Source organism: Prunus avium, chromosome 3, assembly GCF_965620075.1.
Source record: "Prunus avium chromosome 3, drPruAviu1.hap1.1, whole genome shotgun sequence".
Lineage (NCBI taxonomy): Eukaryota > Viridiplantae > Streptophyta > Magnoliopsida > Rosales > Rosaceae > Prunus > Prunus avium.
Window position 1 is genome coordinate 16313166 of NC_142286.1, and position 15496 is coordinate 16328661.

The following is a 15496-nucleotide window of genomic DNA, read 5'->3' on the forward strand; positions in this document are numbered from 1 at the left end:
TATGGTGGGAGGAGTCATTTCGTGAGTTTTGAGTGAAATCCAATCGCTAGAAGTATGGAATATTCCAACCACTCCAATTAGGAACGAACTGCCGTTGAACTTGAATTGTCCAATTTCTCACACCTATTGATTTCGGATCGAGCCCCAAACTTGGGCAACATCGTAATATGGTGGGAGGAGTCATTTGGTGAGTTTTGAGTGAAATCCAATCGCTGGAAGTATGGAATACACCAACCACTCCAATTAGGAACGAACTGCCGTTGAACTTGAATTGTCCAATTTCTCACGCCTATTGAGTTCAGATCGAGCCCCAAACTTGGGCAACATCATAATATGGTGGGAGGAGTCATTTGGTGAGTTTTGAGTGAAATCCAATTGCTAGAAGTATGGAATACACCAACCACTCCAATTAGGAACGAACAGCCGTTGAACTTGAATTGTCCAATTTCGAACACCTATTGATTTCGGATCGAGCCCCAAACTTGGGCAACATCATAATGTGGTGGGAGGTGTCATTTGGTGAGTTTTGAGTGAAATCCAATTGCTAGAAGTGTGGAATACACCAACCACTCCAATTAGGAACGAACTGCCGTAGAACTTGAATTGTCCAATTTCGAACACCTATTGATTTCGGATCGAGCCCCGAACTTGGGCAACGTCATAATATGGTGGGAGGAGTCATTTGGTGAGTTTTGAGTGCAATCCAATAGCTAGAAGTATGGAATACACCAACCACTCCAATTAGGAACGAAATGCCGTTGAACTTGAATTGTCCAATTTGGAACACCTATTGATTTCGGATCGAGCCCAAAACTTGGGCAACATCATAATATGGTGGGAGGAGTCATTTGGTTAGTTTTGAGTGAAATCCAATCGCTAGAAGTATGGAATACACCAACCACTCCAATTGGGAATGAACTGCCGTTCAACTTGAATTGTCCAATTTCGAACACCTATTGATTTCGGATCGAGCCCCAAACTTGGGCAACATCATAATATGGTGGGAGGAGTCATTTGGGGAGTTTTGAGTGAAATCCAATCGCTAGAAGTGTGGAATACACCAACCACTCCAATTAGGAACGAACTGCCGTTGAACTTGAATTGTCCAATTTCTCACACCTATTGATTTCGGTTCGAGCCCCAAACTTGGGCAGCATCGTAATATGGTGGGAGGAGTCATTTTGTGAGTTTTGAGTGAAATCCAATCGCTAGAAGTATGGAATACACCAACCACTCCAATTAGGAACGAACTGCCGTTGAACTTGAATTGTCCAATTTCGAACACCTATTGATTTCGGATCGAGCCCCAAACTTGGGCAACATCATAATTTGGTGGGAGGAGTCATTTGGTGAGTTTTGAGTGAAATCCAATAGCTAGAAGTATGGAATACACCAACCACTCCAATTAGGAACGAAGTGCCGTTGAACTTGAATTGTCCAATTTCGAACACCTATTGCTTACGGATCGAGCCCCAAACTTGGGCAACATCGTAATATGGTGGGAGGAGTCATTTCGTGAGTTTTGAGTGAAATCCAATCGCTAGAAGTATGGAAAATACCAACCACTCCAATTAGGAACGAACTGCCGTTGAACTTGAATTGTCCAATTTCGAACATCTATTGATTTCGGATCGAGCCCAAAACTTGGGCAACATCATAATATGGTGGGTGGAGTCATTTGGTTTGTTTTGAGTGAAATCCAGTCGCTAGAAGTATGGAATACACCAACCACTCCAATTAGGAACGAACTGCCGTTGAACTTGAATTGTCTAATTTCTCACACCTATTGATTTCGGACCGAGCCCCAAACTTGGACAACATCATAATATGGTGGGAGGAGCCATTTGTTGAGTTTTGAGTGAAATCCAATCGCTAGAAGTATGGAATACACCAACCACTGCAATTAGGAACGAACTGCCGTTGAACTTGGATTGTCCAATTTCTCACGCCTATTGAGTTCGGATCGAGCCCCAAACTTGGACAACATCGTAATATGGTGGGAGGAGTCATTTGGTGAGTTTTGAGTGAAATCCAATTGCTAGAAGTATGGAATACACCAACCACTCCAATTAGGAACGAACTGCCGTTGAACTTGAATTGTCCAATTTCGAACATCTATTGATTTCGGATCGAGCCCAAAACTTGGGCAACATCATAATATGGTGGGAGGAGTCATTTGGTGAGTTTTGAGTGAAATCCAAACGCTAGAAGTATGGAATAAACGAACCACTCCAATTAGGAACGAACCGCCGTTGAAATTAAATTGTCCAATTTCTCACACCTATTGATTTCGGATCGAGCCCAAAACTTGGGCAACATCATAATATGGTGGGTGGAGTCATTTGGTTTGTTTTGAGTGAAATCCAATCGCTAGAAGTATGGAATACACCAACCACTCCAATTAGGAACGAACTGCCGTTGAACTTGAATTGTCCAATTTCTCACACCTATTGATTTCGGACCGAGCCCCAAACTTGGGCAACATCATAATATGGTGGGAGGAGCCATTTGTTGAGTTTTGAGTGAAATCCAATCGCTAGAAGTATGGAATACACCAACCACTCCAATTAGGAACGAACTGCCGTTGAACTTGAATTGTCCAATTTCTAACACCTATTGATTTCGGATCGAGACCAAAACTTGGGCAACATCATAATATGGTGGGAGGAGTCATTTGGTGAGTTTTGAGTGAAATCCAATCGCTAGAAGTATGGAATACACCAAACAATCCATTTAGGAACGAACTGCCGTTGAACTTCAATTGTCCAATTTGGAACACCTATCGATTTCGGATCGAGCCCCAAACTTGGGCAACATCATAATATGGTGGGAGGAGTCATTTGGTGAGTTTTGAGTGAAATCCAATAGCTAGAAGTATGGAATACACCAACCACTCCAATTAGGAACGAACTGTTGTTGAAATTGAATTGACCAATTTCTCACACCGATTGATTTCGAATCGAGCCCAAAACTTGGGGAACATCATAATATGGTGGGAGGAGTCATTTGGTGAGTTTTGAGTGAAATCCAATCGCTAGAAGTATGGAATACACCAACCACTCCAATTAGGAACGAACTGCCGTTGAACTTGAATTGTCCAATTTCGAACATCTATTGATTTCGGATCGAGCCCAACACTTGGGCAACATCATAATATGGTGGGAGGAGTCATTTGGTGAGTTTTGAGTGAAATCCAATCGCTAGAAGTATGGAATACACCAACCAATCCAATTAGGAACGAACTGCCGTTGAACTTGAATTGTCCAATTTGGAACACCTATCGATTTCGGATCTAGCCCCAAACTTGGGCAACATCATAATATGGTGGGAGGAGACATTTGGTGAGTTTTGAGTGAAATCCAGCAGCTAGAAGTATGGAATACACCAACCACTCCAATTAGGAACGAACTGTCGTTGAAATTGAATTGACCAATTTCTCACACCGATTGATTTCGAATCGAGCCCAAAACTTGGGAAACATCATAATATGGTGGGAGGAGTCAATTGGTGAGTTTTGAGAGAAATCCAATCGCTAGAAGTATGGAATACACCAACCACACCAATTAGGAACGAACTGCCGTTGAAATTGAATTGTCCAATTTCTCACACCTATTGATTTCGGATCGAGCCCAAAACTTGGGCAACATCCTAAAATGGTGCGTGGAGTCATTTGGTGAGTTTTGAGTGAAATCCAATCGCTAGAAGTATGGAATACACCAACCACTTCAATTAGGAACGAACTGCCGTTGAACTTGAATTGTCCAATTTCTCACACCTATTGATTTCGGACCGAGCCCCAAACGTGGGGAACAACATAATATGGTGGGAGGAGTCATTTGTTGAGTTTCGAGTGAAATCCAATCGCTAGAAGTATGGAATACACCAACCACTCCAATTAGGAACGAACTGCCGTTGAACTTGAATTGTCCAATTTGGAACACCTTTTGATTTCGGATCGAGACCAAAACTGGGGCAACATCATAATATGGTGGGATTAGTCATTTGGTGAGTTTTGAGGGAAATCCAATCCCTTAAAGTATGGAATACACCAACCACTCCAATTAGGAACGAACTGCCGTTGAACTTGAATTGTCCAATTTCTCACACCTATTGATTTCGGATCGAACCCAAAACTTGGGCAACATCATAATATGGTGGGAGGATTCATTTGGTGAGTTTTGAGTGAAATCCAATCGCTAGAAGTATGGAATACCCTAACCAATCCAATTACGAACGAACTGCCGTTGAACTTGAATTGTCCAATTTGGAACACCTATCGATTTCGGATCGAGCCCCAAACTTGGGCAACATCATAATATGGTGTGAGGAGTCATTTGGTGAATTTTGAGTGAAATCCAATAGCTAGAAGTATGGAATACACCAACCACTCCAATTAGGAACGAACTGTCGTTGAAATTGAATTGACCAATTTCTCACACCGATTGATTTCGAATCGTGCCCAAAACTTGGGAAACATCATAATATGGTGGGAGGAGTCATTTGGTGAGTTTTGAGTGAAATCCAATCGCTAGAAGTATGGAATACACCAACCACTCCAATTAGGAACGAACCGCCGTTGAAATTGAATTGTCCAATTTCTCACACCTATTGATTTCTGATCGAGCCCAAAACTTGGGCAACATCATAATATGGTGGGTGGAGTCATTTGGTGAGTTTTGAGTGAAATCCAATCGCTAGAAGTATGGAATACACCAACCACTCCAATTAGGAACGAACTGCCGTTGAAGTTGAATTGTCCAATTTCGAACATATATTGATTTCGGATCGAGCCCAAAACTTGGGCAACATGATAATATGGTGGATGGAGTCATTTGGTCAGTTTTGAGTGAAATCCAATCTCTAGAAGTATGGAATACACCAACCACTCCAATTAGGAACGAACTGTCGTTGAAATTGAATTGACCAATTTCTCACACCGATTGATTTCGAATCGTGCCCAAAACTTGGGAAACATCATAATATGGTGGGAGGAGTCATTCGGTGAGTTTTGAGTGAAATCCAATCGCTAGAAGTATGGAATACACCAACCACTCCAATTAGGAACGAACCGCCGTTGAAATTGAATTATCCAATTTCTCACACCTATTGATTTCGGATCGAGCCCAAAACTTGGGCAACATCATAATATGGTGGGTGGAGTCATTTGGTGAGTTTTGAGTGAAATCGAATCCCTAGAAGTATGGAATACACCAACCACTCCAATTAGGAACGAACTGCCGTTGAACTTGAATTGTCCAATTTCGAACACCTATTGATTTCGGATCGAGCCCAAAACTTGGGCAACATCATAGTATGGGGCGAGGAGTCATTTGGTGGGTTTTGAGTTAAATCCAATCGCTAGAAGTATGGAATACACCAACCACTCCAATTCGGAATGAACTGCCGTTGAACTTGAAATGTCCAATTCCCCACACCTATTGATTTCGGATCGAGCCCAAAACATGGGCAACATCATAATATGGTGGGACGAGTCCTTTGGTGAGTTTTGAGTGAAATCCAATCGCTAGAAGTATGGAATACACCAACCACTCCAACTAGGAACGAACTGTCGTTGAAATTTAATTGACTAATTTCTCACACCTATTGATTTCGGATCGAGCCCAAAACTTGGGCAACATCATAATATGGTGGGAGGAGTCATTTGGTGAGTTTTGAGTGAAATCCAATCGCTAATTTCGAACACCTATTGAGTTCGGATCGAGCCCAAAACTTGGGCAACATCATAATATGGTGGGAGGAGTCCTTTGCTGGATTTTGAGTGAAATCCAATCGCTAGAAGTATGGAATACACCAACCACTCCAATTCAGAACGAACTGCCGTTGAACTTGAATTGTCCAATTTCTCACACCTATTGATTTCGGATCGAGCCCCAAACTTGGGCAACATCATAATATGGTGGGAGGAGTCCTTTGGTGAGTTTTGAGTGAAATCCAATCGCTAGAAGTATGGAATACACCAACCACTCCAATTAGGAACGAACTGCCGTTGAACTTGAATTGTCCAATTTGGAACTCCTATTGATTTCGGATCGATCCCAAAACTTCGGCAACATGATAATATGGTGGGAGGAGTCAATTGGTGAGTTTTGAGTGAATTCCAATCGCGAGAAGTATGGAATATACCAACCAATCCAATTAGGAACGAACTGCCGTTGAACATGAATTGTCCAATTTCTCACACCTATTGATTTCGGATCGAGCTCAAAACCTGGGCAACATCATATTATGGTGGGAGGAGTCATTTGGTGAGTTTTGAGTGAAATCCAATCGCTAGAAGTATGGAATACACCAACCACTCCAATTAGGAACGAACTGTCGTTGAACTTGAATTGTCCAATTTCTCACACCTATTAATTTCGGATCGAGCCCAGAACTTGGGCAACATCATAATATGGTGGGAGGAGTCATTTGGTGAGTTTTGGGTGAAATCCAATCGCTAGAAATATGGAATACACAAACCACTCCAATTAGGAACGAACTGCGGTTGAACTTGAATTGTCCAAATTGGAACACCTATTGATTTCGGATCGAGCCTAAAACTTGGGCAACATCATAATATGGTGGGAGGAGTCATTTGGTGAGTTTTGAGTGAAATCCAATCAATAGAAGTTTGGAATACAACAACCACTCCAATTAGGAACGAACTGCCGTTGAACTTGAATTATCCAATTTGGAACACCTATTGATTTCGGATCGAGGCCAAAACTTGGGCAACAACATAATATGGTGGGAGGAGTCATTTGATGAGTTTTGAGTGAAAACGAATCGCTAGAAATATGGATTACACCAACCACTCCAATTAGGAACGAACTGCCGTTGAACATGAATTGTCCAATTTGGAACACCTATTGATTTCGGATCGAGCCCAAAACTTGGGCAACATCCTAATATGGGGGGAGGAGTCATTTGGTGAGTTTTGAGTGAAATCCAATCACTATAAGCATGGAATACACCAACCACTCCAATTAGGAACGATCTGCCGTTGAACTTGAATGGTCCAATTTCTCACACCTATTGATTTCGGATCGAGCCCAAAACTTGGGCAACAACATAGTATGGTGGGAGGAGTCATTTCGTGAGTTTTGAGTGAAATCCTATCGCTAGAAGTGTGGAATACACCAACCACTCCAATTAGGAACGAACTGTCGTTGAACTTGAATTGTCCAATTTGGAACACCTACTGATTTCGGATCGAGACCAAAACTTGGGCAACAACATAATATGGTGGGAGTAGTCATTTGGTTAGTTTTCAGTGAAATCCAATCGCTAGAAGTATGGAATACACCAACCACTCCAATTAGGAACGAACTGCCGTTGAATTTGAATTGTCCAATTTCGAACACCTATTGATTTCGGATCGAGCCCAAAACTTGGGCAACATCATAATATGGTGGGAGGAGTCATTTGGGGAGTTTTGAGTGAAATCCAATCGTTAGAAGTATGGAATACACCAACCACTCCAATTAGGAACGAACTGCCGTTGAACTTGAATTGTCCAATTTGGAACACCTATTGATTTCGGATCGCGCCCAAAACTTGGGCAACATCATAATATGGTGGGAGGAGTCATTTGGTGAGTTTTGAGTGAAATCCAATCGCTAGAAGTTTGGAATACACCAACCACTCCAATTAGGAACGAAATGATGTTGAACTTGAATTGTCCAATTTCGAACACCTATTGATTTCGGATGGCGCCCAAAATTTGGGCAACATCATAATATGGTGGAAGGAGTCATTTGGTGAGTTTTGAGTGAAATCGAATCCCCAGAAGTATGGAATACACCAACCACTCCGATTAGGAACGAACTACCGTTGAACTTGAATTGTCCAATTAGGAACACCTATTGATTTCGGATCAAGCCCAAAACTTGGGCAACATCATAATATGGTGGGAGGAGTCATTTGGTTAGTTTTGAGTGAAATCCAATTGCTAGAAGTACGGAATACACCAACCACTCCAATTAGGAACGAACTGCCGTTGAACTTGAATTGTCCAATTTGGAACTCCTATTGATTTCGGATCGACCTAAAAACTTGGGCAACATCATAATATGGTAGGAGGAGTCATTTGGGGAGTATTGAGTGAAAACCAATCGCTAGAAGTGTGGAATACACCAACCACTCCAATTAGGAACGAACTGCCGTTGAACTTGAATTGTCCAATTTGGAACACCTATTGATTTCGTATCGAGCCCAAAACTTGGGAACATCATAATATGGTGGGAGGAGTCATATGGTGAGTTTTGAGTGAAATCCAATCGCTAGAAGTATGGAATACACCAACCACTCCAATTAGGAACAAACTGCCGTTGAACTTGAATTGTCCAATTTGGAACACCTATTGATTTCGGATCGAGCCCAAAACTTGGGCAACATCATAATATGGTGGGAGGAGTCATTTGGTGAGTTTTGAGTGAAATCCAATCCCTAGAAGTATGGAATATTCCAACCACTCCAATTAGGAATGAACTGCCGTTGAACTTGAATTGTCCAATTTGGAACACCTATTGATTTCGGATCGAGCCCAAAACATGGGCAACATCATAATATGGTGGGAGGAGTCATTTGGTGAGTTTTGAGTGAAATCCAATCGCTAGAAGTATGGAATACACCAACCACTTCAATTAGGAACGAAATGCTGTTGAACTTGAATTGTCCAATTTCTCATACCTATTGACTTCAGATCGAGCCCAAAACTTGGGCAACACCATAATATGGTGGGAGGAGTCATTTGGTGAGTTTTGAGTGAAATCCAATCGCTAGAAGTATGGAACACACCAAGCAGTCCAATTAGGAACGAACTGCGGTTGAACCTTGAATTGTCCAATTTCGAACACCTATTGATTTCGGATCGAGCCCAAAACTTGGGCAACAACAGAATATGGTGGGAGGAGTCATTTGGTGAGTTTTGAGCAAAATCCAATCGCTAGAAGTATGGAATACACCAAGCACTCCAATTAGGAACGAACTGCCGTTGAACTTGAATTGTCCAATTTCGAACAACTATTGATTTCGGGTCGAGCCCAAAACATGGGCAACATCATAATATGGTGGGAGGAGTCATTTGGTGACTTTTGAGTGAAATCCAATCGCTAGAAGTATGGAATACACCAACCACTTCAATTAGGAACGAACTGCTGTTGAACTTGAATTGTCCAATTTCTCATACCTATTGACTTCAGATCGAGCCCAAAACTTGGGCAACATCATAATATGGTGGGAGGAGCCATTGGGTGAGTTTTGAGTGAAATCCAATCGCTAGAAGTGTGAAATACACCAACCACTCTAATTAGGAACGAACTGCCGTTGAACTTGAATTGTCCAATTTGGAACACCTATTGATTTCGGATCGAGCCCAAAACTTGGGCAACATCATAATATGGTGGGAGTAGTCATTTGGTGAGTTTTGAGTGAAATCAAATCGCTAGAAGTATGGAATACACCAACCACTCCAATTAGGAACGAACTGCCGTTGAACTTGAATTGTCCAATTTGGAACACCTATTGATTTCGCATCGAGCCCAAAACTTGGGCAACATCATAATATGGTGCGAGGAGCCATTTGGTGAGTTTTGAGTGAAATCCAAGCGCTAGAAGTACGGAATACACCAAGCACTCCAATTAGGAACGAACTGCCGTTGAACTTGAATTGTCCAATTTGGAACACCTATTGATTTCGGATCGAGCCCAAAACTTGGGCAACATCATAATATGGTGGGAGGAGTCATGTGGTGAGTTGTGAGTGAAATCCAATCGCTAGAAGTATGGAATACACCAACCACTCCAATTAGGAACGAACTGCCGTTGAACTTGAATTGTCCAATTTGGAACACCTATTGATTTCGGATCGAGCCCAAAACTTGGGCAACGTCATAATATGGTGGGAGTGATCGGTTCATAATTGTATATCATTTTGTACCCTTCTAGCTTATGATTTGGTTATGTTATTGAGTTAAACTTGTGCTTTTAATCCATTTTCTGTTTTGATAAGTCCATAATTTCATACACTTGCTTGCCTTCTTTACTTAGTGATTTTGCTTAGTTTCTCTTTATTTTGAGTCACTTACCTCTATTTGTGTGTTTTGTAGGTTAAGATAGCAAGAGATCACATTTGATGCAATCCATGCATGTTAAGGGCTGATTGGCAAAGAGCAAGAGCTTAAAGACAAAACCAAAGTTGGGCCATACTTCTTGTCAGTCCAGTTTCGTAAGTCACCTTGCAGGTCTCATTTCAGTAATCTGCACAACTCGGATGAGGAGACATTCTTCATAGAAGTTGTTCAATTGGGTGTCTAGTATAACATATCCAAAATTCAGCCCAATTGAACATATGTGGAGTCCTTAGGCCGTCCAACACTGAACCATGCTCAGGAGGATTTGCAGCTGCCAGCTTTGAGCCTTGTCTCCTCATTTAAGCCATGTGCCTCACCCATGCTGCAACTGACTTTGGATCCAACATAATGAGTGAAGTGGGGAGGCATTCCAGCTATGAAATTCTAAAGGAGCAAGTTGGTACATGCTGGAGTTATTATAGAGAAAGCATGTGCATGCATGTAAAGCAAAGAAATGAAATGAAGTCAATTCCAGTCTCTGTTCGGCTGCCAACTTGCAAGGCCCAAAATGAACACTTCTACTGCTCCGATGGGAATACTTTCTTCGTAGATACAGCTGCACCAAAATGGATTCAGTTGCATCCTCAACTTGTGATACTCGCAAGTGCACGAGCCGTTTGGTAGTATAGCATATGTAAGTGCGAGGTCGATCCCACGAGGATTGGTGATTGAATGATCCAATTCATTTTTCCTACACAAAACAGAAATGAAAAAGAAAGGAAATAAATAAAACAAGGAAGAAAGAAAATAACTAACTCAAGCAGATAAGTTCCCAAGTTCAATTAGATTAACGGATTGATTCTAGCTAATGTATGATTAAGCCATGGTGTGTGGTCATAACCTTGTGTTCCTAATTCCCTAATTTGATCATTTGTTGTCTAACCTAAAATTAAGCATTAGGAACCCATTAAGCATAGAAGAACAATTTAAACAACCAAGCATGTATCTAATCCCTGTTGTCGAATGTCCATACATACTCTTCCTATTCATAGTTCAATTCGAATTAAAGCATGGTGTATACTCTTAATTCAAACCAAGATAGCTAACATGCAAGCCTTAATGGTGATCAATCATTCAAACTAGCATATTAACTTATAAGCATAATGAATAAGAACATGAACCATAATTGAAACTTGGAAACTAATCAAACTTGAAACTAAAGAAAAGAATTTACATAATGAAAAGTAAAGTGGAACTAAGAAAAACTTAAGGAAAATTTCAGCACAAAAGATTTCATTACAACAATTGAAAACTAGAAAGAGAAACTAAGAGAATTTGAGGGAGAGAAGGGAAGGGAGCTCTAGAGAAGTGTTTGAGAGCTCCCCCCCTTGGGGTGTGATTACAAGCTTAGAGAACTTCCCTATTTATAGGCCTAGGGGAAGTGAAAATCTGAATTCAATATGGCTAATGCATACAACACTTGTTTTATAAAATCTGAAATGGTTGATGCACTTGTATTAGAAAATCTAAATTGGGTGATGCACTTGTATTAGAAAATCTTGAATTGGTTGATGCACTTCACCAATAGATCCCACCAGCAGCCCTAGCTCATCTTCATGTCACCATGACCAAGCTTCCAACCAGAAATGATAGCTCATACCTAGCTCACCATGACCAAGCATCCAACCAGCACATGCTGAGGTCAGCATGACCAGAAACTTCAAGGGCTTACAACTTGGGCTTCTCTTAATCAAATTAGGACTTTAAGCACTCAAACTTGAAGTTCAGAATGTCTTATTTCCAGCCATATATCATTTGGGCCAATCCAAGGTCGGAGGAGGAAGTTAAGGCCAAAACAAATTGCTAACTCATTTTGCGCGCTAATAAAATCCATCCTGAGCATGGCTCTGTGTTTGCTAGGTAACAGACTCCATATTTATCCAATGAGGCTGAATTTTGGATATGTTATGGTACACACCCATTGGAACAACGTTCATGAAGAATACGGCCTCATCCGAGCTATGTAGGTTGCTGAAACAAAGCTTGCAATATGACCTACGAAACTGGACTGGCAGGGGGCTGTAGCCAAAATGAGTTTGTCTTTAAGCTCTTCATCGATTCATCCAAATTAGGCCTTAACATGCTTGAATTGCATGAATTATGCTCTCTAAAGCCATCATTATTACCTAAAGCTCAATGAACTGAAAGATAAACACAAAAAGGATTAAAAGCACAAGTTTAACTCAAAAACATAACCAAATCATAAGCTAGAAGGGTACAAAATGATATACAATTATGAACCGATCAAATACCCCCAAACCTAGATTTTGCTAGTCCTCAAGCAAAACAAAAGGAAAACGAAGAAAAATAAAACAAAATAAGAAGTTAACTAGACCACTTTCGTAGGTAACTCGATTGCATTGAGCGTATGCAACAAGCCTTTAAACCTCTAGGCATCCCTAGTAGGAGGAGTTGTGTCTCCTGAGGGTTTAACAGATACGATACCCGCAAACGTTTTACTGACTCTACAAAACAAAGTGGTTAGAAAACTTAAAAGATTTGTTAGTCCTTAAGAAAAACAAAAAACAAAAACAAAAACGTTAACCTTCCAACCGAACAGAAATTTTAAACTTCATAGACATGGCTCAACAAGGAACAAAACAAGCACTAAGGAAGTTCCAAACATTATTCAAGTGCTACCACAATCTCACAAAAATCATGCTCAAGGTGTGTGTGTGAAATAGCCATGAAGATACAACTCATGCTTCTCAAACAACGATATGAATTCCTGCAAGAATGAACACAAGTTTGCCAAGCTAAACCAAAATCAATAGGACTTTACTCATGGATGTAATGTAATGGTTAGAAAAAGAATGGATATTGAAATACAAAGTCTAAGGAACAAAGTAGAGCATGTTATATAAACAAGATCATTGACATTTGAAATGTAAGGCACATAAATTGAAAAGCTCACAACACCAGATTTTGCAATTGAATCACTTCAAAATTTGATTTTGACATTTACACACTTTGTATAAAATTTGGCCCAATTTTGCGGCTCTTTACCCTAGATCACCTTGATTTCTCCTTATATCACCCTAGGGTCGTGACTACATTGGCCACACTTCTTTTCTCTTTTTTTTTTCTTTTTTTTTTTAATAGCTCATTTATTGCCTTGAATACATTACAATCTGAAATACAATCATACTCTACATGTCCCCTAGATGGTAGGATGTTTAATGGATGATAAGGTGATAGAAAGAAATGGCTAAGTGTTTGGGCACAAAAGGGTTTACAATGGAATATGTATTGTATGGGTTGATGGAGGAAAAAGAAAGAGGCTTAACAAAGATGGCCTAAATCATATCTTAGTTATAACTTAACATTCCAGTGAATCACACAAGCAAAAATGCATACAATTGGGTAAGACATGCAAGAGTTGTATAATCATGGCTAAAGTGCATAGAAAGCTCAAGCATAATTATGTGAGACTTAGCTAGCAAAAGAATAAGATTCAGACCTAACACAATGCTTATCAAATTCCTAAGAGCCATATTAGAAGTTAGACTCAAGATTTATCATTGGTGTGGGAAGGAAAACTGAAAATGACTCAAAGAAAAGAAACATAAAAGAAAAACGTGAGGTTTCAAATTGCTGTTCTGCTCAATTTCAACATATAATCTGTTTTGACATGTAACTTTCAAACCACTTGGTCAAATTTAACGTTCTTTATGTCGTTGGATTCAGCATGAAAAAATGAAGAACACAGCGCGGACCAAACTTTCAAAACAGTAGCAGAAAAAAAAATTGTAGCAATGAAGAAGCCTACGTTTTCAAACACAAACACACAAACTAAAAAAACTTTCCAGCACCCCCAAACTTAAATGATGCATTGTCCTCAATGTTAAAGCAAAGTAAAGATGATTGAGAACATGTAAATGATAAGGGGAAAAGTTAAGAAGAAGGTTTAGAAAGAAAAAAAAAATATATATATATATATATATATAAGCAACTCACGGATGACCAGTTAAGGGCCTCAGAAAACACAGCCAGGGGATCCGGGAAGGTTGGAGGGGTCACAATGGTCCCGCTTAAAACCCAAACTTCTTAGACACCGAAGGTGTCGCCTAAAGAACTCCTAGACACTGTATTGACGGAAGTGCTCACTGGAGTTACCATAAGTCAGCTCATATGAAAAATCTTTTTAAATTTTTAAATTTTTTATTTTTTTAAATTTTTATAAAAAAAGAAACAGAAATTTAAAATAATAACAAGTAAAGAGAAAGGATTGAAATGCTCCCCCTTGAAGCGATTAGGTCGAGCGTGATGCATTTGGAGGTCGCGACTTCTCCCACTACTCCACACTTCCTATCTTTGAAGTTGCCATCTCTCTCCATTTTTATTGAGCTATTTACATTGCTTAAAACAAACACACACAAAAACTTGAAACGGAATTAAAGGATTATGAAATATAAAAAAAAACTAAAAATGAAAAGGAAAAATCAACACAAGTCCAATTCCATGCTTCAAAGCAACAAGCACCAATAGGTTGTGTAAGCTGGGACTTAAACCCAGTTCTCTTGCTTGTTGGGCAATTGTCCTTTTCTGTTGGACTACAAACACAACTTGTCCATTAACGTCATTAACTTTAAAACTTGAAATTGATCAGTTAAGAAAAAAAAATAAAATAGGAAAGCCAAATAGTATCAAACAATGTTACCGATCCCCGGCAACGGCGCCAAAAACTTGTTGCGTAGATACAGCTGCACCAAAATGGATTCAGTTGCATCCTCAACTTGTGATACTCGCAAGTGCACGAGCCGTTTGGTAGTATAGCATATGTAAGTGCGAGGTCGATCCCACGAGGATTGGTGATTGAATGATCCAATTCATTTTTCCTACACAAAACAGAAATGAAAAAGAAAGGAAATAAATAAAACAAGGAAGAAAGAAAATAACTAACTCAAGCAGATAAGTTCCCAAGTTCAATTAGATTAACGGATTGATTCTAGCTAATGTATGATTAAGCCATGGTGTGTGGTCATAACCTTGTGTTCCTAATTCCCTAATTTGATCATTTGTTGTCTAACCTAAAATTAAGCATTAGGAACCCATTAAGCATAGAAGAACAATTTAAACAACCAAGCATGTATCTAATCCCTGTTGTCGAATGTCCATACATACTCTTCCTATTCATAGTTCAATTCGAATTAAAGCATGGTGTATACTCTTAATTCAAACCAAGATAGCTAACATGCAAGCCTTAATGGTGATCAATCATTCAAACTAGCATATTAACTTATAAGCATAATGAATAAGAACATGAACCATAATTGAAACTTGGAAACTAATCAAACTTGAAACTAAAGAAAAGAATTTACATAATGAAAAGTAAAGTGGAACTAAGAAAAACTTAAGGAAAA